At 32.6% G+C, this 26,249-nt stretch overlaps 1 pseudogene; it reads left to right on the plus strand.

The window, feature by feature from the left end:
- The window catches only part of LOC127872488 (histone H2B-like), a 20,003-nt pseudogene extending 736 nt beyond the window's left edge, over window positions 1-19,267 (plus strand).
- Window positions 19,268-26,249: the final 6,982 nt, after the last annotated feature.

Here is a 26,249-nt window from a genome sequence, read left to right on the forward strand (position 1 = left end):
CTCTCTCTCTCTATATATATATATATATATATACACTTCAACACCGTTATTTCGAACACCGATAATCCGAAAGTCACCGTTATTTCGAAGTATTTTCCGGGTCCCGATTTTGGTTCTTCTTTGTTTAATGTAAAATTTCATTGTTCATCCGAACTTCGTTTAAACCGAAGAAAATCGTTAATCGAAGTGATTCCTGTCGGTCCCAACACCATAATTCGCACCTAATTATCAATCTTTAATCGAAGTCAAAACTGCAAAACAGTGAGCGTAATTTCACACCTTTGTCGTCTGCGCTTTGCACGTCAAAAACCGATAATTACACCTTTGTCGTCTGCGACTTAATCGGCCAGCGATCAGCGGACGCAGTACTTTAAAGATGAATCCAGCGACGACGACGAGGCCGACAACACAAGAATGAACATGATATCCAATCAATGTGTGACCGCATCAACGACGTAAGGCAGTTCTGCGAGCAAACACGGGCGGAAGTTAATTGTGAATGTCCTTGACAAATTGGAGAAATATGTTAAATGCGTCCAGTTTAGTGCTGCTAACGCCGATGTTCAGAGAGACATCGCGTCTTATTTAAAAAAAAGTTAATTCATTTCCGAAAATGTACTCATATGTATTTACATGTATTATAATGTGTGCTGTTCATGGTATTTTATATGTTCTGTAATTAGAGAAAAATAAAAAGAAGAAGAAAAAGAATCGTTTTTATTCCTCTGTTTGTTACAAATAGAAATCTATTTGCTATCTGACTAGTTTACGTTTCTAAGTAAAAACCATTATTAATATTAGCGTGTAATCGAAACCATGCGAATTCCACAAAGTTTATTTGTACAGAGTCAAAGAAGTCTTCTGTCAAATGTTATTCGAATAATCGTTAATCCGAAGTTTTTGACGGTCCCGACGACTTCGAAATAACGGTGTTGAAGTGTAGAGATAGAGAGAAAAAAAAAAAAAAAAAAAAGAGTAGAGGAGAGAGGATGAGAGAGAGAGAGAGATGAGATGAGAGAGATAGAGAGAGAGAGAGAGAGAGAGAGAAAGTAGAGAGAGAGAGAGAGGAGATAGATAGAAGAGAGAGAGAGATAGTAGAGAGAGATATATAGATAGAGAGCGAAGAGAGTATAGATATATATATATATATATATATATATTATATATATCATATATATATATATATATATATTAATATATACTATTATAAACAAGGTGTACGTGAAGAGTATAAACACTTTTGGTTGCTAAAATCAATTCCACATCAGACACAAGCCAAATGTGTTGTATATAAGTACGTATATAAAAATAATGTAACGCAGTCAAATACTCTAAAACGATGTATTTATCTCTTGCTTTTTTAGCTTTCGTAGGTAAGAGATAAATCCAATAAATCAAATGTTACCACTATCCCTGACAGTGGTCCTTATATAGTATAAGGGCAAACTTTTGTGTTAAAACGATTAAAAAAATAGCATACTATGCAAAGATTCACACTGGACAAATGAATCATAAAATCTAAAATGAATGGGAAGTAAACATTTGCCACTCTATTTACATTGTTTTATCATGATAGAGGGTTTTCTCTAACCCGTGATATTAAATCGAAAAGATGAAGCTGATTCTACCAAACTATTTTATTCTGATATCAAGTGACAATGCTGGCCAATTAAATAATTGCAAACGAATTAATAGATTTCGGCTTTAAAAAAAGCAATTCATAGCTTATTAGTTAAATGTTTAAAATTGTTTGTCTTTATTATTAAATACTCAGATATGTCTTACAAATGGGTTAAATAATAATTTGTCATTAGCCTTCTGAAAAAATTAAAGTACAAATACCATTAAAAAAATTGTTGTTGACAATACCGTAAATAAAGAACATGAATTAAACTAAGGCAAAACATATGAATAATTGTTAATGTATAAAAACATACTATGTTAGACAGTTACATATAAGAATGCATATGTAAAACAATTATTATACAAAACGCAAAATTGTAATTAATTAATGGATCAACTCTGTAAATAATATTTAGTGTTTAATCTGGTTGATTACTTTGGGAATTTAATTGTTATTTTTTGCAATTAATATTATTTCTATTGTTTTGAAGGAACAAAATGGTTATTTCTATTGGTTTTAACGCAACAAAATATTTCCCATTGATGGATCAACTTTGTAAACTAATTTAAGTGTTTAATTCGGTTGATTGCTTTGGGAATTTAATTGTTATTTATTGCTATAAATGTTATTTTTATAACATTAAAGCAACACAATATTTCCTATGTTATATATAGACGTCCGAAGAGGCTGTAGATTTGCTGCATACATAAAAAACATGTGTGCAAAGAAGGAAATGTGTAAGCATTACTGTATATGTTGTATCATATTACCAGTAGCTCATACAAAACGCATTTAAAATTTGACTTTTATGTCTATGTCTATTTGTGTACGGTATTTGCAGTTTAATACTATTTAAACTATTTTTAGTGTTTAATTCGGTTGATTTCTTTGGGAATTTAATTTTATTTATTGCAAGTAATGTTCTTTCTATTGTTTTTAAAGCAAAACAATATTTTCCATTGATGAATCAACTCTGTAAACTGTTTTAAGTGTTTAATTCGGTTGATTGCTTTGGGAATTTAATTATTTATTGCAATTAATGTTATTTCTATAACTTTAAATCAACACAATATTTCCTATGTAATACATAGACGTTCGAAGAGGCTGTAAATTTGCTGCACACATAAATACAATAAATGTGCAAAGTAGGAAATGTGTAAGAATAACTGTATATGCTGTATCATACTACCAGTAGCTCATACAAAATGCATTTAAAATTTGACGTATATGCCTATGTCTATATATGTACGGTATTTGCAGTTTAATACACTTTTTGAAATCACCTAGTTAAATGATATAGTATATTTAAATAGCAAGCAAGACAGAGCAGTTATATTGATATTAAAAATTGTTGTATACTTATCTTAGAAACATCAAATATACATTTTATTTCTGCTGCTATATTTGTATGGGCAAACGAATATAATCCAAACAAGGTCTTACTTACGCAAGCTTTCATTTGTTTCATCATGTTTGTCATACTACCAGTAGCTCATACAAAATGCATTTTTAAATTTGACGTTTATGCCTATGTCTATATATGTACGGTATTTGCAGTTGAATACTTTTTAACCTAATAACATGATATAGTATATTTAAATAGCAAGCAAGACATGCTAGTTATATTGATATTAAATGGTGTTATATACTTATCTTAGGAACATAAAATATACATTTAATGTTGCTGCCATATTTGTATTGGCAGACGAATATAATCCAAAAAATTGTTTAAATTACGCAATCTTTCATTTTAAGAATGCTCACTCTGAACAAAAAATCAAAAATAAATTAACAATGTTACCATGTAACTATTGTAAACTTTATACATTTGATACATGCCTGTGCATGCAGTTTACAATTGCCTTTTGTATTACTTTTTAGTCCCCTACCGGTTTCACCGGAGGGGACTTACGGTTTTGCCTCCGTCCGTCCGTCACACTTTTCTGGATCCTGCGATAACTTTAAAAGTTCTTACTATTTTTTCATGAAACTTGGAACATAGATAGATGGCAATATGAACATTATGCACGTCATTTCATTTCGTTCCTACGTCAAAAATTATGGTTGCTATGGCAACAAATAGACTAGGAATACTGCTGAAAATGGTGGTTTTCTTGATCCTGCGATAACGTTTAAATGTCTTAATATTTTTTCATGTAACTTGAAACATGGATAGATAGCAATATGGACATTATTCACGTCATTTCATTTCGTTCCGACGTCAAAAATTCTGGTTGCTATGGCAACAAATAGACTAGAAATACTGATGAAAATGGTGGTTTTCTGGATCCTGCAATAATTTTTAATGTTCTTAATATTTTTTCATGAAACTTGAAACATGGATAGATGGCAATATGGACATTATGGACGTCATTTCATTTTGTTCCTAAATAAAAAATGTTGGTTGCTATGGCAACAAATATATATAAAAAAATCTGGAATTTCTGACAATGGTGGAGCCGGTAGGGGACTTTTTTTGCTTGCCAATAGTCTTGTTGTTTGTGTGTTTTTTATGCCCCCGGTAGGGTGGCATATAGCAGTTGAACTGTCCGTCAGTGTGTCAGTCAGTATGTCAGTCTGTCCGTCCTTCCGAAAACTTTAATGGCCATAACTTTACTTTTTCAATATTGAAGATAGCAACTTGATATTTGACATGCATGTGCATCTCACGGAGCTGCACATTTTGAGTGATGAAAGGTGAAGGTCAAGGTCATCCTTCAAGGTCAAATGTCTAATATATGGCGTCTGTCCGTCCGTCCAAAATCTTTAACATTGGCCATAACGTTTTCAATATTTAAGATAGCAACTTGATATTTGGCATGCATGTGTATCTCATGAAGCTGCATATTTTGAGTGGTGGAAGTTTAAGGTCAAGGTCATCCTTCAAGGTCAAAGGTAAAAAAATCAAAGCGGCGTTCTCATGACGCTGCATATTTTGAGTGGTGGAAGTTCAAGGTCAAGGTAATCCTTCAAGGTTAAAGGTAAAAAAATATTTTTTTTTCAAAGCGGTGCAATAGGGGGCATTGTGTTTCTGACGAACACATCTCTTGTTTTGTTTTGTTTTTCTTTGTAAATTTGTTTGCACATACCTTTACTTACGATACAAACTTATTGTTCACCATTACTTGAACTCACCTCTCTGTATCTACCTCAAATTAGACTACCTTTCCAACAATTTCTAACATCTATAAGGCAGAAGCTATCATTTTCCCTCGTTTATTGATTTTTTCTCACTTTTGTGATATTTCTTTTAACTTCTTCATTTCTATGGAATATTCATTCTTTTGGATCCCTAATTTTTGTTATCTTTACTTTGGTTGTATGTATGACATCTTTTGTCTTATAATAGAAACCAACTGGACATGTTCTAAAATAGAAACTTACTGGACAAGCACACACAAATTATCACTTACATCACCCTCCACCTCTTTAAATGATTAAATAATGTACTTTAAATGTAAAAGGACTAAACAATAAAGACAAACGCATAAAAATCTTTAAATGGTAAGATGAAAAAAAATGTATATGCCTTTTTTAAGAAAGTCACTTGACGCATACTTTACCACAAACCTTAAAAGATGAATAGGACGAAGACATCTATCTCAGTGGACAACATACATGTACTAATAAACAAGGCATTGCCTTTCTGATAAAAAATAATATGCTCTGTGTGCCTAAGTCACGATCACGTTAAACTTTGTCCCTGCGCATGCTCGACATCAACAACGATTACTGAAAACTTGCTATGGTATTTAGAAAGAGTATTCAAAACTGTATCAAAATCTGCCAAAAAATGAAATATAAACAGACAAAACGGTCGTAAACGGTTAAAAACTATCTATTACCCCACCGATCTCCACGCAGAGTTGTCGTTCCATGCTCTCCCATCAAATCACTGCGCGGAGGTTGTTACCCCACATGATATACGTCACTTAGAAGCACTCCCAAGTTTGACCAGCTGTCTTCATGACATCACAAATGGGGGCTCACATGGGGTAGATAAATAGTTATTTGCTCACACAATACTTAAGCTAGGAGCGAGACATTCTAATGTTGTTTTTTAGAAAAGAAAGGTTATTCATATATTTTGAAGATTATTGTAATGTGTGTCTTAAATATTTATTAAAATTAACAACAACTAACAAGTAAGAAGGTAACAGAAAAGAACATTAAATACTCATAAACACACATTTGTAAAATTACCAAACATATTTACATTTTAATACGATATTTTTCCTAAGCACAATGTGGACATAGGATTGTCTCACCCCTTCTAAAAGCCAGTTTTTCGTGGCAATTGCGCTGCAGTAAAGAGCTTAAATTTAACAATAAACGTCTTAATTGGACGTCTATTATCTTAAAATATAATGCGTCGATATAATTTATGAATGCCCCCTTATGAGACCCAGGTAAACAAAAGCTTATTGACGGAGAATTGTCTTACCTCCCCTGAATACTGCAGCGTCCCTGGCAATTTAGAAAAGAGTATTTTGATGGATGTTTTATGAATTTAATGGTGATTTAAAGAATATAAGTGCGATAAATGCATAAAAAATGAGGTATCGATAATTGACATAATTTAAGCTTTGTTATTCATAAAGACCTGTTTAAACCGCATTTGTACGAGAGGTTGACGGAATTACGACTTCTGTTATGAGTTTTCGCAGGAAAGCTGGCGCGTGATGTAAGTGCTGGTATTCGAAAATACGTCATAAAAAACTGATCGAACTTAGGCACCTGATCAAAATAAGGCACACAGAGGATATAGGGATAACAGTCGATAACATTAACGAAAATATAATTGGCAGACTAGCAAGTATAAATATCAAATACAGGAAACACAATTAACATTAATCAACGTTTACGGCCCTAACATAGATTATTCCACATTGTACGAAACATTACAATCCTTTATAATTAATAACCAAGATAAAAACATTATAGTCGGTGATGATTTCAATACTGTTCTTAACCAATTATTAGATAAAAGAAGGGACACCTTTATACTTATCCTAAAAATAGAAACATTTTGAATAACATAATTGACAACTAAAATATGATAGACATCTGGCGTACAGTTAATCCAAACGAAAGCAAATTCACCTGGCACTCAAACACAAAACCAATAATATTTTGTAGATTAGACTATTTTTTTATATCTGAGTCACTTTGCAACATTATTGACGCATGTAGCGTAAAACCAGGATTTATGACTGACCACTCTCTAGATGAACTTAAACTGCACAAAATACAACCTGAAAGAGGCCCAGGATACTTTAAAATTAATAACAGCATACTACTAGATACACAATACCAAACGCAAATAAAACAAGAACACAAACACCTTATGGGAAGTAATTAAAGGAACTATACGTAAAACAACAATATGATACACATCATTAAAACAAAAAGAAACACACAAACTTGAAACTGAAACCATCAAAATCATTGAAACACTTAAAAAACAATTACATGAAACAAACACAAACGATACCAAAGCCATTGAAAATGAAATAACATTAAAAAAACAAGTATTAGAAGGAATTTATCATACACATCTCAATGGAATAATACTACGAGCACTTGCACAGCATTTTGAACACAATTAAAAAAAATACAAAATACTTCGCAAACATCGAAAAACGTAGAAGTAGTACTGTACACAAAGTATTAGTCAGTGGCGAAGATATAACTAACAGAACACAAATACTAGAAGAACAACGTTTATTTTTCGAAACCCTTTATAAACGAAAACATTTTGAAAATTACACCCTTTTTAAAATACACATCATGCTTTAAATCAAGAGGAAAACTACTGTGCGACGGATTACTTAATGAATATGAATGTGGATTTGCACTAAAGGAAATGCAAAATAACAAAAGTCCAGGATCTGATGGCATCACAATAGAATTGTATAAAATATTCTGGAATGATATTAAAACACATTTAATTAATTCACTTAACTATTAATTTAACAACGAAAACTTAACTACGCTACAAAAACAAGGTATAATATCACTCATTCCAAAACCTGGAAAAAACTTAGAATCCTTATCAAACTGGCGCCCGATTAGTTGACTGAACAATGATTATAAAATTGCACCTAAAAGTATATCAAACAGAATTAAATATTACCATCAATCATTTCAAGATCTCCATCTGGTTTCATTAAAGGACGTTACATTGGTGAAAACGTACGTCTGATACAAGAATGCATAAATTATTTCAACCAACCAAACAATCCTGGCCTCATTCTCTTTGCAGACTTCGAACAGGCTTTCGATTCATTAGACCATTCGTTTATGTTCTCTTGCTTAGAAAATATGAACTTCAGTGAATGTCTAATTAAATGGGTCAAACTTTTTTATACCGATATTTACAGTATAATTATTAACAATGGCTTTTTTTCAAACAGTTTTTACATCAAAAGAGGGGTAAGGCAAAGATGTCCATTTTCATCCTCGCTATTTATTATATGCATCGAGTATCTATCACACTATATCCAATCAAATAAACATATAAAGGGAATATCGCTAGAACTTGACGATAAAATTAAACAGTCCCTATTTGCTGACGATGCAACTTTTTTTTATAAATGACAGTAGTGACTCATTCAATAATCTTATAGAATCACTAACCCTTTTTGGAATGGCATCGGGTCTTAAACTAAACAAAAGTAAATGCACTGTGCTACGAGTAGGTAAATGTAAACAAAGTAATATTCATCTTAAACAAAAAATGAAATTCAACGACATCAGATGAAGCAACAACGTTAGGAATAACCTTTACAAACAATGAGAATGAAACAATTCTAAAAAACATATTGCCTAAATTACAAAAAAAAAATGTTTAAAATCATGGCAGCATTGTAAACTTACACTAATAGGAAAAAACACCGTGTTGAAAACGTTTGCAGTCCTTAAATTAATTTATACACTAACAGTTCTCCCAAACCCACCAAACGATATAATTGAAGATATAAAATCAGAAATATTTAATTTCATATGGGACGGCAAACGTGATCAAATTAAGCGAACTCAATTAATTCAATCAGTTAAATAAAGAGGTATCAGACTAACGGATATAGATTCATTCCTGAATGCAATCAAATGCAGTTGGGTTAAAAGATATTTAGATAATACAACTACAAATCAATGTAAATTATTCTATCAGAAAATTCTTATAACATATGGTGACTCTTTACTATTTGAATGTAATATCGACAATAATATCTTACATGAAGTTTCAACCAAAAACATATTTTTATCGAATGTTCTACCGGCATCATGGTGTTAAGTTACTCATCATTTAACAACCAAAATAAACAGTAAAATCATTATATGGAACAATAAAGACATAACTGCTACAAAAAAACGTTTTTCTATAAACATTGGTTCGAACGAAACATAAAATATGTAGATCAATTGTACGACTACAGAATAAACGACGACTTCTATTCTTTTGATAACTTATGCTACATATTCGGAATACCTACAAGTAATTTCCTGATGTACTACACATTGATCAAAAGTATACCAATACATATTAAAGCTGTTACCAATAAAAAAAAGCACACCATGTACTCAAAAAACATTCGTAGAAAACATAATTGCAAAAGAAAACAAAACAAACACAATATTTTACACACTTCAAATTAAAACCTAAAACAAACTAAATGGCTAAACCTTATTAGAAAAAAAGAATTTAGTTGGAAACAAATATTGGTCATGCCATATAAATCAACTACTGATACCACACTAAGAAATTTTCAATATAAATACATCGAGAGAATCATAGCTACAAATAAATATCTTTTTAAGTGCATTCTATCCAACACAAACCTATGTGATATCTATAGTGAACATATTGAAACAATAGAACACCTTTTCTGGGAGTGTAAACATACTCAATCTCTATTGAATCAATTGACAACCTTTCTAGAAAAACAACAATTAAATGTTAAACTATCTCTCTTAGACATCAGTTTAGTGGTAAATACCTTCAAAATACAAGAGTTTAATAATGATGTGAATTACATAATTATATTAATTAAATATTTTATATTCAGCATGAAATACAGAAAACAAATATCCACAATGAACTGTGTTATCAAGTTTTTAAAACTTAAGATTCAAAATGAGAAAGAAATAGTCCTAAACAATGATAAACTTCATATATTTGAACAAAAATGGAAACATATTAAACTTTCCTAAGCAAGTCCAGTATGCTTTCTTCCCATTTTATGTAACTCATCCTTATTCATAACGATTCTTTTTTTAAGCACACCTATAACAAACAACTGAAGAAAAAATATACACATTAACCTTTTTGTTTACTCAAAAGGAAACCACAAGGTCAAAACAAAATAGAAGCATATCTTGTATAACATGTTTGAACATTATTGTTGCTACATTGTATCACTTTGTTTTATGATCATGTTCATGTATAAATTGTATGTTTTATATTGAATAAAAAAAAAGAAATTGGGTTGGTTAAAAATAAAGTGTCATAAAATTCAAAATAGTATCATTTAAGTAATATTTTGAACTTAGTTTTTATAAAAACACTATATACAGCAAAAAATACCAAGAAATAGACAGATTAACCGTTGACTTTTTGAAATAAAAATAAAAGTGCAACATGCATGATTCGTATTTTTAGCAGTAAATCACCCAATTTAGCCATAACGTTGTTTTAATTTTATGTTTGAAGAATGTGCATAAAAATTGCAACATATTTAACAATAAACAAAGCTTATATGCTATATTAAATCAAATTACGTAAGTAAAGAAATAAAACGCCTCTCAAAAAGTATGCGTTGTCGGCAGGATTCGAACCTGCGCGGGAAGATCCCAAAAGATTTCTAGTCTATCGCTTTTACCACTCGGCCACTGCAACTTCACAATAGTACCTGCTTAAATTAGATATCAATAAGTAAACAGGTAAAAAGGCTCTTCAATCTTCGAAGAAATCGCGCGAAATCATTACGGGTTCGTTACCTTAATAATATATGTCATACCTTGTGTTTTATCATTGAACGTTGACACAATTGAACAGATGAAGCCATATGACTGTGTCATCTCTTCGTTTGTTTACAGAATATGTCGTATATCATATTATCAATCCTAGTGTGTAAGAAAAAGTTTCGTGGAAATTTTTAAGGCAGTGTGCGAAAGAATGTCCAAACATACCTACCTTATGATTGGGTTAAGTTTGTTCAATAATATTCAATGTTTTGAAACATTTAAAGAAATTAAACTCCGTTCGAATGTTGATTTTTCTAACAAATTACACATTAGAACGATAAAGACTTCAAGAAGAATATAAGGCAGTAGTAAAATCGAATACAATTATAGGACTGTACATTTTTTGCAGGAAATATTTAGCGAACGCAAACGTAGAACAATGGATATGTTTCTATCAGTATTTATAGCATTTTGTTTTTGTATTTGTACAAGCAATTTTATCAATGCGATGCTTTAACACTAAAATTAGTGGTGAACGAATTCTTTCGTATTAGTTATTTGTTTGGCCTTCTCAAGTAGCAAACCTATATGATTTGCATTTGCTCCAATGAAACTGTGGCCTGTTTTGAAATGTGGATTGTCTTCCACAAATAGTGTATCCTGTTCCAGTCATTAAAATAATTAACAACTTTAATTAAAACATTTTTTGACTATGTCCCTTCTGGATTGTTAAGTTTTATAATGTAAATAAACATTGAAATACGAGTAATATGGAGACCATTTACGGTATTTTCCCATTTGTCTCATGAATGCAAGAGTCATATAAAAATCTTAATCTTGATATATTGATACTATTGCATCGATGACAGATGGAAATATAACACTGTCCATTTGATTGCACTAAGCTGATGAATGGGTAATTTGATAAATTCGTTACAACAGATGAACAATATGTTCTCTATTTTCCGCACCGTGTGAAGAAATTAGTCATGGGAAAGTATTTTAAAGAATTAACTTATGAACAAAACGCTTTCAGGAGAGTTTGCTTTAAGTTCGTGGTAATCGTAAAAAAAGCTTATTAAATAATGTTTAAGCAGTATCAATATTTAGTGGTGAACGATTTCTTTCGTTTAAATGCATTAGTTATTTGTTTGGCCTTCTCAAGTAGCAAACCTATATGATTTGCATTTGATCACTTGAAACTGTGGCCTGTTTTGAAATGCTGATTGTCTTCCACAAATGGAGTATCCTGCCTAACATTATATGCATGTATTGCTATAGCTTTTACTAAAGCGGCTGGGTTATATCAAGTAATTTGATTTTTGAACCATTATGTGAAATGTTATAACAATGGATTGGCTTTCTAAAGAGTGTGCATTACAGATAATAGTATATTCCAGGAAAATGGTCGCTCTTATCGAAAGCCAATTATCTGGCGTTACACCGAGCATTTAAAACCATTGGAGCGCGCCACAAGTGTGCAAAAAATATAGTTGAGGCTTGTCTAAGTACTTATATAAGTCTATGGTGTGTTATTTCAAGCAAATAAGTATTTGCTTTAAATTAACCAAGCTTAAATGAGCATCAGCGAAATACAAAAGAAGTTTTCTTTAATGGAATTTCCGAGAAATATAACAGTTGTCGAGGTGGAATCGTTGGACGATTTAAACAACACTTATGCTGATGCCTTTCGCTTAATATTACTTTCAGATTCTTTACTTTATTTGGATTTCTAGGAAACTTATTAATTTTTATAGTATTTTTAACCAGTCGCGACTACAAACGGAATAATTTCAAGGTATTCGTTTTGACACTGGCGGCCATTGATAGTATTCCGTGCGGTACACTTATACCGGCTGAGATGGTAAAGCAACAACACTAGTTTGCCTTCAAAGACCTGGTCCCGTGCAAGATCAAATGCTTCTTCAATATATTAGGCGCCTCGTCGTCCTGTCTGGCATTTCTAGTGATATCCGTGGATCGATACTGCAAGGTATGTCAGTCTTTCAAGAAGTAGATGAACCCTTAACTAGCCGTACGAATTTTACTGGTTGTTGCATTTGCATTTCCGATACTTCTGGCACTTCCGGGGACCATATGTTGCGGAATAAACACCAAAAAATGACAAATAAGAACGAAACTTACACAACCATTCATTTTTGTGAGACAAAGGAAAGGTTTGAAAAATCCATATGGAGAATAATATATGAAAGGATTTTTGCAATATTGCTATGTTGAATCTCATTGACGTATCTTGTTTTGTACGCTTGCGTAATGATAGAAGCCAGCAAACAAATACAAGCGATTTCCAATGAGCTATACAACTTCTCTTTTGAACTAAATTACAGCACTGAGGTATTCGAATCTAAAGCTCATGTTTCAAAACCAATCACTGAAGAAGACATTGACGCATGTCACGCTGTACGAGTACAATTTACAGAGCCTGAATTCAGTTACGTAAAAAAAGTTCGCAAACGTGATAGATATTTTGGAAACAAGTCTCAAATTAAATAAACGAAAAACTAGTGCTGATTCCGATATGAAAGCTAATACCGAGATTGATTGCTGTTTTGAAAAACAGAGGAAGAAACCAGTAATGCTACGAAACACTAAACGATCAATCCCTGCTGCAGATAAAGGGATTTCCAATAAAGACCATTATTTAATTTATATTAACATTAGTGGTTATCCTTACATACTTTACGTACATCATTTTATCTATGCGCGTTGGGACAAAAGTTTCAATGGCACCCGAAATATTTGTAGCGTAATTACACATCGTTTGTGGATAACACACAGTAACAACCAAAGTTCATTTCTGTTTTCATCGAGGTTAATTTCTGTTAACACAACGCTTCTAATGTTCATTAAGTACAATTTTACAGCGCGGCGGCCAACATGGCCGCCCCGCCAAGAAAACCTGACAACTCTCACCGCATTCCAATTTCCATCATAAGAATAAACAATATGCATATACCGTTATGTCACACAACCCTCCCTCTTATTTTGATTTTTTTGTATTTTATGATACAAAAAAAAATCTTTGAAATTTAATTATCGAATTACGAAGTACTTGAAAACATAATTCATATCAACACATCTATGATGGGAAATATGCGTTTGACAATAATATTTTTCTTTACAAGCGTCTTTGCTGAAATAGATATATTAGTTATTGTTTTACAATGTCAATGTAAATCGGGATGTATTGGAGCAAATCATCTGTTGATCGTTGGTCTTCAGTACATCTGTTGTCGTCCATATAGTATTGAAGTTGCGGCTCGCGGCGAATGAAGTCGCTTGAAGTCGGACCGGTTACTGCCGTCGCGGAGATTAAGATCGATCCGTCTTCAAGTCGAGTAGGCGAATCGGGTCTTTCCCTGTTGCTGTGATGATTTATATAAGCCAAACGTCAGGTCGTCCTTGGCGATACGAGTGGGTTTGGTGTTCCTGATCTATTTTCTGCTGTTCTTATTGCGTCATCTATTTTTGTTTCCGTTGTTGTTGTATTTTCGTTGTTGGTTCCAGCGTCTTCTTCTTTTCTCTCGGGACATTGACATCTTCTATTGGCCATAATGCTCACAATGTATTAACTATAGCAGGTTTTCCCTTTGATGTCTTAAGCCTCGGAAGTACCATTCCGAATACGTTATGTACGCATGTCAAACAGTGGAACGGCTGCATCTAACTCTATAGTGTTTAACGTCACAAGTATTTTGTCTAGTGTTGCGTCACTTGTTGTCCTTCGAAAACTTCTGGCGTTGGGTCTTTTTTTAGCAATAAAACCAGGTATTCACTTTGAGAGTAAACACCGTGATGTCCCATGCTAATCACGTTGTTTGCTTGTTCCATTCGTTGTGAAAGGCGTTGTTTCGCGATGTCTTCTTCTTTAACGTGGTCTTCAAATCTCGATCTTTCATCTGCGTTGTGGTGATATAAGTATCAGTTGTTCAAAAGTATGACAAACATTTATAAACATCCCCTTAAGTTATTCTTAAATAATTTCATGACAACTTACTATGAAGTCTTAGTAAATACAACCTTTATTACATCGATAACTATCGATACGCTCCCTTAAACATTAAATAACAGCTCGATATGTTACGTACGTGCTACCAGTAAATTTGTGACAGATATGCGCTACTTTATTTACCTAGGGTATTGAACATTAAACAGACGAATCGCGTTCGTATCTTAAAATAAAGAACCTGCTCGCTCCTAAATACGCGCGTTGGTCTAGATAATTGTGTAAATTGTGATGAAAAGGGCAGACTTTTTATATATGCATTCATAATACCAGATTATTTATAGGTATACTTCAAAATTCGGTCTTTTTCTCCTAATCAAACTATTCAAATAATTCTTATGCAGCATCGCATCTTCTGTCCATAGCGTAATATGCTTCAATGGCACAGGGATACATTCTCTAAATCATGAGGATCCTAAGGTTATCAGAACCTCGGGCTCGGTATGTCCGAACGCTGATCAGTCAGCCATGCTCATAAAATATAATTGTAACCTTAAGCAAGGGTAGCCGACTAATCGTAGATCCGTGCATCCTTAAAATATAAGGTACATTTATATTAGAAATTTAATGCGTACCTATCGTTAGATTTCAACTGCGCTATACGCGACCGGTCACATTAAATTCTTACTTAAAATTACTCAAGCCCGTCAATATTACCGATATCCTACATATATTTGCAATCAACACAATGACGTATAAACATATTTACATAATATTTTTTTTAGTGTCTGCCCTATTCATATTCGCAATTAACATTTCCGTTCTTATTTATAAACTTACATTCCTTATTAAATTCATCCTTATTATTTCAAATTCATTGCATATCTTTTTCAAATGTTATTGTCCTATTTTATTTTATTTTACAAATCGGAAAACTATTTTTAAATTGTCCAATAATTTTATTTATTTGTCCACTTTCATTTTCTTTATCATTCTAATAAACAAAACCCGCCTTATTTCCTTTATTAAAATAATAAACAAAGCTGTCTTTAGTAATCTATATTCCTAATTTCTTAATTCTGCGAATGTAAAATTATAAGTAAATTCTTTGAATATTTGAATATTTGTGCCTTCTTCGAGTTTTTCTATTATATTAATAAATAAAACTATCCACTAATTTTCTTTATTAACATAATAAACAAAACTATTTTAAATATTTTTATTTCTTCGTACGTTTTTATTGAATGAAAATTTACAAAAATTCAACAATTTAAAAATGTATTTCTATTATGCAAAGATGTGTCCGTGCAAACTTCTATATTCTAATAATACAAAAAGTATATAAAATTCTTTAAATACTCTCAATTAAATGTGCGCCTCTAATTTCAGTATTTCTATAACTCTTAAAATTATGTAAATTTCAAACACTTTCTTATTCATTAATTTTATTCTCAATTTACTGATATTTTAGAAAAGTTACTGATCAATGAAAAACTGCATTGATTTTCACACTTGAATGATTTCTCCGTACATGATTAATTATTTCTTTAACCCCTAACTACGTAAAATTCTTTAAAACAATTCTTAAAAATTTCGTTGTCATGACGCTTTTTTTATTTTTTTATTTTTGTGTTGGTTTGTATTGTGCTGTATTGTGCTGTTTTGTACTGTTTGGGCAATCGGTCACTTGCCTTAAATAAAGGACCTACTAATTGTTTTTAATGAAAATTCAATACTGCTCCAGCAGCTGGAGTTTCACTTCTTTATATTACTTTATAAAATTTGACATAAATCCCTGTTTGCCATAATTTATAAAAACACTGACCGTTTTCCACGTCGTGCGTTGTTTTTTGTTTTTTTGTTCCGTTGGCACTGTGATGTCCTTATAGTATTGTGTGTACTCCGTTTTCCAATGTTTTTCAATGTTCGTCCTGTGTCACGGCAACCATTTAAAGTACTGTGTGGCGTAATTGCACATTGTTCGTAGGGAATACACAGTGACAAACAAAGTTCATTTCTGTTTTCATCGAGATTTATTTCTGTTAAATAATTTCTAACACAACGCTTCTAATGTTCATTAAGTAAAATTTTACAGCGCGTCGGCCAACATTGCCGCCCCGTCAAGAAAACGTGACAACTCTCACCGCAGACTTTCAAATACACCCGCAGAATCAATTTCTTACAACAACCACACAGCATTTTATTCTCAGGAAAATAAACATAAAATTTAGATATGTCTTATCACATTCTCGATTGGTTGACTGTTACTCTTCATCCGATTTACTAAACCCACCCCTCCGAATAACCCTTGTTGATTGGATGGATCGCTCATGCATCTACCACATGTCACAGCAGAAGAGTGCAATACACAATTATCACTTTGGGAACAGGAGACCTCATTTCATAAGCATACTTGATCATACAAACAGATGCTCTCTATGGACAAACCACATTGGTAATATGAAACCTAACACTTCTATAATCAATTATGTAAACCCCGATACACATTCAATCCGAACTTGTTTCCGTTATGTACCTTGGGAAATTGGAATTACGCTTATATAATCGAATATTTAAATTTCATTATATATCATATCTGAATTGGGACTTGTTATGTATTGGTTTGAAGTAATGTTGACCTACGAGCCAAATTGTTAATTAAGAACTAAGACAAATCAACAGATGTTCCCGATAATTGAACTACATTGGAGAAATGAAACCATGCTTCTATAATCAATTTTTCAAACTTCATCCTAAGTTTGCATATACATATTATTAAAATATCTTTTTATTAATTTCCATCATAAGAATAAACAATATGCATATACCGTTATGTCACATATTCGCAACATTAGCATTTGTCTTTCGAATCTTTTTCTTCAACCACATGATTAACCTATATTGTGTACGCTATTTTTGTGAAAAGATTTCGACACTCCTCTTACAATATATGGTCTACAATAAAAACAAGAATGTTTAATGCAGTCGTAAGGATGCGTTGATTTATGGATGTGTCACTCAGGAAAGGAGTGACGGACTGCAAGATTCTTTTCTAATATAGTATTGTGTTTATGTCATTTAAGTTATCATTTCAGTAAGAAATTGACATTTTCAGTACAAAATAAAATTGGAAAAAGATTGTTCTATTTTATTGTGCAAATACAAAATTTTATTTACATGTATGGCATAAACATGTACATTATATAAATATTTATTTAAAAGCCAATCACAAAAAAGAACTAGAGTTAGCAATACATAATTTAGGCATTTAAATATAATGTAGATAACATCGACAATACTATTGTTTTATTTTCGTTACTGATATTAAAATGGATTTTCAATAGCCAAATTACGGGAATAAATATCATGTGTTTGATATTATTTCTGATTGCAGACAATACGGGTGTAGTATCTTAAACGCAAGCACGTTTACACATGCCTGTTGATTGTTTATTAGATAATTGTAAAACCTGGCGCATCTATGTTAACATACCGAAAACCATACCTATGCCATACCAAACGAAATGCGATGTTGAAGTATGAAAATAATTACATAGACATCGTGAAGTACTTTATAAATTCGTGGTAATACTATAAGGACCTCAAAGAATCAATCACATTTTTACCCAACTAATTGAAAACGTTTATTTGTGAAACAAATGTATGTTAGTATCTATGTGATGCTTTGTTTTCTTCAAATACTGAATTATTGCATCAATTATGGGTTTTCCACAAGCGAAGCAATTAGAAAAAAGTACTAGAAGTTTGCAAAGCTATTTTTGGTGACATAAAATCAAGTTCAATTGTAGCCGTTTAGAGCGAATTTTATAGATACCAATTATTACTCCACTTATATATATGCTTAGTAAAATATTGGTGTAAAATAAATAATAGTGACCACATTGCACACCTATCCGTATTGGGCAACGGTTTTATTGACATGAATTATATAATTTGAACTGGGTCTTTAAGGTAAGGGACTTGCTATTTAAACCGGGCGTTAAAATGTGTTGTTTAATAACTCACACATCAAGGGGTTTACGAAAACGAGCCTACCAAGACATAACAATACAATACGATACACTTTTTATTTGAAGTCGGTGCATATATGAAAATATAACATTAGCTATGTATAGCTATTTAACGACATATTATAACAACATATTATGTAACAATTAAACAAGCATATGCGAGATTCAATGAGAATAAATAAATAACTATAAAACATCAGCTAGAGTATCATATACTGAAATGAAATATTTAAGGTATGTTTAAAACAAATAACATAAATACATTGTACGATTAAAAAATGTCTTGTACCTGCTGATCTTGACTTATAAATGTCTTAAGCTGCCTTAAAAGAAAGAGGATAACAACTGAAAGAGAAATATGGGCACAAAGGTGCGACAGATACAAAATGGATTTAAAAAAAATGCTATCACCTCAGATCAGATCCGCAGCTACCTCACAAGGCACATACATAAATACATAGTGTACATACAAAGACTCACCTTAGATATAATGTGAGTGTGTGTACACATCCTCAATAGCATACATGTACAACAGGAGCAGAGCCTCAATTATGGGATCCTGAAGTCAATCAGAGCACCTCCACGGGCATCATGGAGACCCCCGAGAGTGCCAGGGGCGCTCTCCGCCCCCATATAAGACAAGATCTTTTCAGAGCTGGGGGTTTGGAGTGTCCCTGATCCAATCATGTCTTATGAAAGGTAGTGGTTACTCAACTTTTCGGCATACCCACAAGAGGGAGCGGGGACCCAGCCCCTGCATAAGAATAAAAGGCAAAATAAAAGACAAAGCATAAAACAAACAAGCGAGAATGAACTAATCTAGCAGATTAACATATGATGTATAAAAAAAAGCAAGGTAGAGAAACTCAAATACTGAACATATAAGAAGGTTGAATGACATGTAACTAAGCATGGTTAGAACAAAAAGTACAGGTACAACTCTCTCCACTCCATGAGCTTAGCAGGATCTTAAACTGATTGAAATTGCTTTCATCCCTAAAGCGTTGAGAGAGCTTATTCCATAGTTTGGCAGCATAGGAGCGGAAGAAGTTAGTGCCATAACCAGTGGTTCTCACCAGTACTAGTATCAGCTGTTCCAGTGTACCTTACAGAGTAATTTTGTTTTTTCGTATTAAGGAGATCATGTAAGTATTCTGGTCCTTGTTTATTTATAATCTTAAAGGGATCTTTTCACGGTTTGGTAAATTGAAAAAATTGAAAAAAGTTGTTTCAGATTCGCAAATTTTCGGCTTAGTTAAGATATTTGTGAGGAAACAGTATTACTGAACATTTGCCATGGTCTCATATAGCCATTATATGCATCTTTTGACGATTTAAAAACCTAAAAATTATAAAGCGTTGCAACGCGAAACGATTGAATAATTTGGAGAGTTCTGTTTTTGTCGTTTAAATTTGTGAAACTACGAAGATTGCTTATATAACGTATAAAATACGCATCTTAGGTATGCTTGGCAGGAAAGCTCAGTTGACTAATGCGTTTTTACTTCAGGATTCCGGGGGTCACTGGTTCGACCCCTGCTGCGGGTTACTTTTTTCTATTTTAAATTTTATTTTTGATTTCTTACTGGAGCTTTTAAAATTTAATGTTTACATTTATCAATATAAAGCATTTAATGACAAACTTCAAAACATGCCAAAATCTGTGAAAAGGCCCCTTTAATATCTTCAAGTGCCATAGTCATATTCTTCTTATTTTAAGGGGGGGGGGGGATTTAAGACCGAGATAAAAGGGTTTGATAGTCAGAATTGTAATCACTGTAAATGAAACGCATGGTCTTTTCCTGTATCTTTTCAATCTTTTTGGTATTAACCTCCCCGCAAAAGTGCCAAGTAAGAGGGCAGAAATAAAAAATTGAAAAGATAAAAAAATGATATATACTTATTTTTCCTAATCGACATAGATATTTCCCAATTCGTTTGAGGACATTAAGTTGTCTTAAAGCCTTTTTACATATATTTGAAACATGTATATCAAATTTGAGTTTGATATCAATAGTGACGCCTATGAGTACCACACTATCATCACATTGAATTTTAGAAAGGACAGAAATTTAAACGGTGGTGGTACGATGTTACTCATCAAATCTAATTTACTTTCTTCTCCGTTAAACTCAGTTGAAAAATGAATCAGAATCAGTATGGGCCAAATTATCTTTAAAAGGGAAAGATCACTTCTTCGGCAGTTGGTATAGGCAGCCGGATGCCACAGTAGATCATCTTGTCTTATTTAAAGACCAATTATGTAAAATAAAATCTTATGTGAAAGAAAATGTCACACCATGTTTACATGTATTGGGTGATTTTAACTTCAGAAAAATAAACTGGCAAAATAAACTAAATAAATTTACGTCATCTTACTTATCGGACTGTGAAGGCCAATCCCGTATTGATATCCTAGACGAACATAGTGCTGAACAACTCGTAAATTTTCCCACGAGGGACGAAAACATTCTGGATTTGTTAATTACAACACTACCCGGTCAATTTGAAAATATCTACTCGCCAGACAAGTTTAGTGATCATGATGTTATCGCTGGTACGTTGAAGTGTGACATCCCGTACAAGAAACAACCAAAACGTTCTTATTTCCAATATTCCAAAGGAGATTATGACGCAATGAGAAAGGAAACTTCGGACTTTGCTAAGGACAAATATTTCAACGGCTATCAAAACTCCAGAACAGTGGAAGAAAATTGGCAATTAATCAAGAAATTCTTATTAAAATGTATAGACACTCATGTTTCAAGTAAAATATCTAAAAGTGTACAATCTTTACCTTGGATTACCCGAGAAATCAAAACATTAGTAAAACGTAGAAATAAAACTCACGCAAATTTAAAAAAACTGGAAATATCAGACTGAAGAATAAGTGGAAATTGTTAAAAAAAAACAAGTTAAAACTGAAGTTAAAAATGCTCATGACAATTATGTGAATAATTTAATTGTTGAAATTAAAAAAGACTCTAAGCCTTTTTGGAAATACATAAACTGTCAAAAATCGGAAAACAGGGTATACCCCCGTTAACAACAAAATGTGGCTCTACTGTAGAATCAGATTTTATTAAAGCTAAAGTTTTAAATGAACAATTCACCAGTGTCTTTACGCACATCGAATATACATCAGTTCCTTATGAAACACCTTTATATAAAAAAAGGACTTAATCAATATTACGCCAAAAGGAGTAGAAAAATTGCTTCAAGGCTTAAATACAACCAAGGCCATGGGTCCTGATAGTATACATCCAAAAGTATTAAAAGAACTAGCAACTAGTATATCAAGCGTCTTAGCGCATCTCTTTCAACAATCAGTAAACATTGGTACTATTCCGGAGATTTGGAAATCAGCAAATATTTGTCCGTTATACAAGAAAGATGACAGATCAAAACCTAGTAATTATAGACCTGTGTCGTTGACTTGCATATGTTGCAAACTTCTAGAGCACATCATCTGTTCCAACTTAATGCAACATTTTGATAACAACTCTATTCTGAACAAAAATCAACATGCTTTTCGTAAAAATCACAGTTGTGAAACCCAACTTGTAACTGTCATTAATGACTGGGCAACATCTATAGATAAATCAAAACAAGTGGACATTTTTATACTAGACTTCGAAAAGGCGTTCGACACCGTGCCTCATGAATTATTAAAAATTAAATTACACAAATATGGAGTTCCCATAAACATTCTACAGTGGATAGACTCATTCCTAGTAAACCGTAAGCAATGCGTTGTAGTTAATGGCGCCAGATCAGAATCCTCAATCGTTAAATCCGGAGTACCGCAGGGAACTGTGTTAGGCCCTACCCTATTTTTTGTGCATATTAATGACATCTCTATGGACATAACTTCGAATATTAGACTTTTTGCCGACGATTGTGTTTGCTATAGGGAAATTAATAATTGTGAAGACTGCTTAGATCTACAATCGAACATTAATAAACTTGGTAATTGGGCCACTTCTTGGGGTATGAGATTCCAACCCAGTAAATGCAACATGATGACTCTTTCACGTAAAAAGAAGAAAACTAATTTTGACTACACATTGAAAAATACTCGTCTAGACTTCTTATCTTGTATTAAATATCTTGGAGTGAATATCACATGTGAACTGAATTGGAGCAAACATATAAATGAAGTCTGCGACAAATCGTACAGAACGTTAGGTCTTCTCAAAAGAAATTTATCCAGGTGTCCTCAAGACGTAAAACTTCAGGCATACAAAGGCTTAATCCGCCCAGTGCTAGAATATGCCAACGCGGCCTGGGATCCGCATCAAATTTATTTACAAGAAAAACTTGAAAGCGTACAAAAGCGTTCAGCTAAATTCATCACTTCTTATTATCGGGACAATGAACCAGGATCCATGACTAAAATTTTAAAAGAATTAGAACTCCAACCTTTGAAAGAAAGAAGAAAACAAAATAGACTAATATTACTATGTAAAGGACTTAATTCACGTGCAAATTTACCATTGGATCAACTCCATTGACCTATTCGTTTTACCAAAAACATGCATAATGAACATTTTAACAGAATTTCGACAAGGACAAACGTACTGAAGTTCAGTTTCATCCCAAACACAGTATGTGACTGAAACTCTCTTCCTCCGGACTTGATTCGCAAATATCAAACAGCTACTAATGACCCTGTTTCTGTGTTTATAAACCAAATTAGAGGGGGCTCGAAAACTAAGTATGTTTTCACAGTTACTTTCGCACGCGCGGTGAGTAAACGTTTTTCAATGTTTCACCATAACACATCAAGATCAAGATCAAGTTAAATGTTATGTTTTCTTTTTTGGTTTTATAACCAATAGCAATTGCCTGGAACTTATCAGGATTAGCTTTCATTGGGTTGTTCTGAAACAAATTTATAAGAGACATATGATATCTTCTTCTAGCGTCTTTACCACATTTTCGATATCAGAATTCGAGACAGTGTGTTATCGTCTGCATCTATAGATAGGTGTACAAACTACTATTATTAACAAAATGAAAAATGTCATTGATGAAGATGTTGAAAAGGACAGGTCCTAATATGGAGCCCTGTGGTACACCCTTATAGATTTCTTTAAAATCACAAGTTAGAGGGCCTATTTTGACATATTGCTTTCTGTTGCTTACGTAGCTATCTATTAAGTTTAAAGGAAATTTCGATTTTAGTAGAAGTCAATCGTGTGGCAGACAGTCGAATGCCTTAGACATTGCATTATATTTTAATTAATTGTTGTTATTATAACCTATACTTGATTATTTTAAACCGACAACCTATATATTACACATTCGCTTTGAAAACTGGTATTGTGAAAGGAAATTCTTATGTTGAGGTTGACCTAAACATACTACTTTAATAGCTGCTCCCTTTAATGGTTACCGAAACATTGCAAAATAACAACAACAACAATAATGAAAACAATTTCGGTATAATGATTATGCTCATTGTTAGAAAACATTTTTGTGTTTTTGCACGATACAAAATAATCACAAAAAGAGTTGAAGTGAGTCTGAGAGCATGAAGGTTAGTAAAACATTTCTTTTTCGCCCACTGTTCTCGCAGTTGTGTTCTTGTAACTGTCTCTGTTCAAAAAAGGTATCCTCTAAACCTATAAGTTCGTGAAGCCCTATAAGATCGTGTTTTTTTTTATGACGTAAACTTCTAAGCAACATTCGAACGCACCTGCCCGAAACTGTTCACTTTTGTAACGCGAGAATTCCTACAGCCGATAAGACAACAATCACGAGGAAAAAACAATAAATATGATTAGCAACCCCAGCTAATCTCCGATAATCCCACATTTTATCTGGAAAACTGTGAAAAGTCTACACCGCCTGTGGCATTTTGGGGATTAAAATTACATTTGTTGATGAATATTTTTATAATTGGTCTCATTTTAAAGCTAATAAAATTCTCTACAAAATGCATGTTTTACTTTTGTATTTTACCTACTATAACCCAGTTTTATCTGTTAATAAACAATAAATATTATGGTTTTTCGCTGTTGCGCGTGATTATCAACTTTCATGCACTCGGCGCTTGGCACATTTACTCTTTGTTCCTATTCGCGGGTGACTTAAACTTAATGAATATTAATGAGATGGACGAATTCATTTCGAAAAATTCACGACCTCCATTCATGACTTTGATGCAAATTTTTAAGTTCATCCAAACCGAAGATATAGTCCCCTAAAGTGTCGCCGATTTTTTACAAAAAGTACTGATTTCCGAACTGTGCATCATATATCATATTGTAGGGAATGTTCTTAAGTTTAATTTGATATAAAAATCTTTTGTCGGAAACAATAGGAACCCTCCCGCATTTTAAGCCGAACGTAGTAATTTATTCAAATTTACTCCGGTCACGCGGCGACCTAGCATTTCACCTTTGACCGCCATTTTGATCAAACTGATTACGCATCGTAAACACGTTTTTCTTTGACGAGTTTGAGCATGTTACCGATAGAAAACATCTTCATGTGGTTCAATTTTATTCTAAATACAAAGGTGAGTTCTAGAAACCTTGATTTTTACTCGATTATTTCAGTGCAAATATGTAATTTCGATGTGAGGACGGGCACCGGCTCGTGCCATCGAAGCGTAGGAAAACCAACCCCGTGTTATTATTATGAAATGCCCTCAAAGGTGTTTTTTATCCGTAAATTATATGTATGAAAATAAGTTTTATTAAGTATCTAAACAACATGATTAAATCAATAAAATTGCCCCGACGTTGTAGAAATTGTCCAAATGTGCATATCCCCACTGGCCTGTGAGAATGCTTTTGCACAGTAAAAGTTGCATATTAACATGATTTATACATGTACTGATGATGTAGGTCTGACTTTTCTTTCCTTTTTTTAGTAGATCTTAGAAGACAATGGCAGACTACCCATGACCATTCTGTCATAAAAATGGTATAACAACCTCTCTTTTGAAGAAGGCAGAAACCTTGTAGCCTATAAACAGGCTGAAGAATGGACTCATTCTTGAAATAAATACTTTTCTAGAAAAACATGGGGAAATTTCAACTGTGTTGTTCAATGTACTGTGTCATCTTAACCCTGCATTCAAAGCATCAACAGCAAAATATGTCAAAACCAAAGTTTCTAGAGCATGTGACCAGAAAAAAAACTTGTCAATTTAATAAAAAAGTGCCCGGTGAAAAAAATGTGAAAGACTTGATGAATCTAAATGCAGAATTTTAAATTGTAATGCATATGTTGCAATTGCATACAAGGATGCTTGGTATCCTGGTATGGTTTTTGAAGTTAAAGATAAAGAAAACTTTGTAGTTAAATTCATGACTACCACCAGAAAACTTGGCCAGTACAAATGGCCTCTACGAGAAGACATTCAGACGGTTCAGAAACAATCCCTAATTTCTGCTGGATTAGAGAGTTAAGACTGTGATAATTATTTGCAATAGATCATAAATTAGTTAAATTTGCTTTTAAAAATGTTAAAACCGGTATCCATTTTAAGTAATTCCAATGTTGCTTTTGAGTAAATAAATGTGTAAATTGTAGATATTTTAGCATGATGCCTTTCGAAAAAAAAGATAATGTCTCTAATAAAATTATGTCTATACTTCCTAAATGTGTTGATCATTACCATGTGTGTATTAATTATAACTAAAAG

The sequence above is a fragment of the Dreissena polymorpha genome, chromosome 3 (genome assembly GCF_020536995.1).
Source record: "Dreissena polymorpha isolate Duluth1 chromosome 3, UMN_Dpol_1.0, whole genome shotgun sequence".
NCBI classification, from domain to species: Eukaryota; Metazoa; Mollusca; class Bivalvia; order Myida; family Dreissenidae; genus Dreissena; species Dreissena polymorpha.